The sequence below is a fragment of the Loa loa genome, assembly GCF_000183805.2.
Source record: "Loa loa unplaced genomic scaffold supercont3.195, whole genome shotgun sequence".
Lineage (NCBI taxonomy): Eukaryota > Metazoa > Nematoda > Chromadorea > Rhabditida > Onchocercidae > Loa > Loa loa.
The window spans coordinates 38,404-41,443 of NW_018108375.1; positions in this window are offsets into that span (position 1 = coordinate 38,404).

The following is a 3,040-nucleotide window of genomic DNA, read 5'->3' on the forward strand; positions in this document are numbered from 1 at the left end:
TTTTAAGTCAAAATTGTTGTACAGTTCAGTTGAGAGTAGTAAAACGGACAAAAGTAATGCAAATTGCAAAATTAACAGTGTCACACTATCACCTCCTCCTCACTCTCTTTTATTCTCTTTCTATATCAAATTCAAATATTTTATATGAGAGAGAGAGAGAGAGATAGGAAAAAGAAAAAAGATAAAGGAGAAAGGAAAACAAAAGTATATAATTAATACAGCACATTCGATATATATATAATATATATATATAGATATAGATATAGATATATAGATATGGATTAGATAGATAGATAGATAGATATAGATATATATTATCTGCGTAAAATCACATTTCAATAAAAATGACCTCATTGAAGTGACAACGATTCCTTGATAATATAACACTTCACAATGAATCCCCATTATATTATTTACTGATAATAATTTTGAAAATAATTCACTGATAATTGTGAAATTAATTAATTAGTAATTTTAGGCTAATTCGTTGAGAAATTAAAAAAACTGATTCGCTGATAACTATGAAATGATTTACTAATAAGTTATAAAATGAAAAAAGTAGGAAAGAAAGAAACACAGAAACAAACAAAACAAGACTATGACCTCTTTCTTATGATAATGACATATCATCACTAAATGTAAAATAGTACTGATAAACATAGTTAATCTTTGCTAAGAATATCATTAATAAAATAGCTCATTTAATTCTTATCTACTCGTATCATAAATTAATCCTAATAATTGGCCGAGAAAAAAGTGGTTTAAATAGTTGACAGCAGTTGTAAGTCTTTAAATGTCACTACCAAAAAACTAAATTGAGAATTGTTTTTTATAATTAGTTATTTAACATATCATTAACGAATTATAGTTTAAAGTTAAAGCACTTTACATGCCAAACATTTTCCTATATTTGAAGTAATTTAATTAGAAAAAATTGGTTTCTTCCGAGTGAAAAATTCATTTCTTTAAAGCATAGAAATATTTTTATTCCATTTCAAAGTTTATGAAGAAAAAAAAAGAAGAAGAAAGAGAGAGAAAAAAGATCATTATAACATTTGTTCGTTTTGGTTTACTATTGACTTTATCTTCTTTCATTATCTTCCTAATGTTGATTGCTTTCCAAATTATTCAAATATCAATTTAATATTTTAATCGTAAAATATATTGAACTTAACATGCAGCATATTTAACCAGTATTTGAGTAACATAAAGAAATTCGAATAGATAAAAAAATAAATAAAGGAAGAAAGAAAAAAAAGAAGGAAAAAAGAAATTAATTTGCTTAGTGTTTCATTATACCACCAATATGTTAAACTGAAATCAAACATTGCTAATCATGGTAATGATGTTCAATTAAATGAATTTTTGTTGCTCGGATTTAAAAGTCGAATGTAATTAGCTTCTGCTCAATAATCACGACTAATTGAAGCTAATGAAATAGCAGATTCAAGTGGAAAAACTTGATTTGAATTTACTAATTTATAATTGCTTGATTTCAATACTAAATATTTCATTACATGATAGACAAAAAGAAAACATTTTTTCAACTAATATTACAAAAATTTCTTTTTAAATTTAAAGCACACAATTCTTTCCTGTCTTTCTTCATATTTTAACTTATACATACACATCCTTGGAACGCAGAAAAAATGATTGTCATTTAGTGATAAGACATAATAAGATTAATTCGTTGATTTATTGCTGTTATGATAAGATTACCAATCAGATAGATAAACAAAAGTGGTTTGCAAAGGGAATATATAAATTGCATCCTCTGGTGATAAATGATTAACAAATGATTGTATCAAAGCAAGAAAAGTAAGATACGGTCAACAAACCAGCCATCATACAATTGTTAGCATCATTGTTTTCTGAATTTAGTTACAAATTAATTATATTACCAAACATTACTATTTATCGTTTTGAATTAGAAATTAGGATTATCTATTTGAGTGGAACATCACTGCTAATTAGTACCAATTGGGTAATTATGTTCTCTTTCACAATAGTTATTTTGTTTAATAATTATTTAAAAACTTTCATATAACTTTTAAATTAGCACTTGAAACATTAGCAAATAATGATGCATTTCAGTGTTAAAATTTAAATATATGTGAAAAAAAAATCAAAAGCCACCAACTTTCGACACAATTTATTTCAAGTTTTCGTTTTTTAAATTACATTATCCGTTTTCGATTGTCGTTGTGTCATCTAAGTTTTTTTTCCAAATGTCTTTTGGAAGTATGACCAAATAGGGCAGCACATATCAAAATAATGATGTAAAATGATATTTAAAACGAATTATTAAGTTGGTATCAATTGAACTGAAAATTATAAAAATATGTTTGCAATAAATGATAAGGAAATTTTTAATCAAAAAAAATAGAAATTTAAAAAATTAAAGTTCGAAAATATTTTTGAAAATTATTGAAAAAAAGAAAATAAAAAGGAAGTAGTGAAGACTGGGAGGATAAAGTGATAAAGTGACAAAAGAAAATACAAAAGGATAGACGGAGGGATAGAAAAATGCAGTGATGAAATTGAGAATGATAATTTGAAAAAAAAAGAAAAAAGAAAGGAATGAATGGAAGATTGTGACAAAGAAAGGCTAAAATAATGGGTGGGTTAATCGAAGTGATTGTCGTGCGAAAAAATATTCTCCTTAAATCGCTTCTGCAACACTTTTCTTGCTTTTTTTTCCTTTTCTTTTTGAAAAATATGTAAAACAAAATTATCTGGTTCAAGAAAATAGAAATGATATGTGCACAAGGAATCAAGTTTTGGTTATCCGTTAAAACCAGTTTTGTCAGCAATGAATAAATTAAAAAAAAAGAAAAATAATAATAATAATAATAATAATAATAATAATAATAATAATAATAATAATAATAATAATAATAATAATAATAATAATAATAATAATAATAATAATAATAATAATAATAATAATAATAATAATAATAATAATAATAATAATAATAATAATAATAATAATAATAATAATAATAATAATAATAATAATAATAATAATAATAATAAT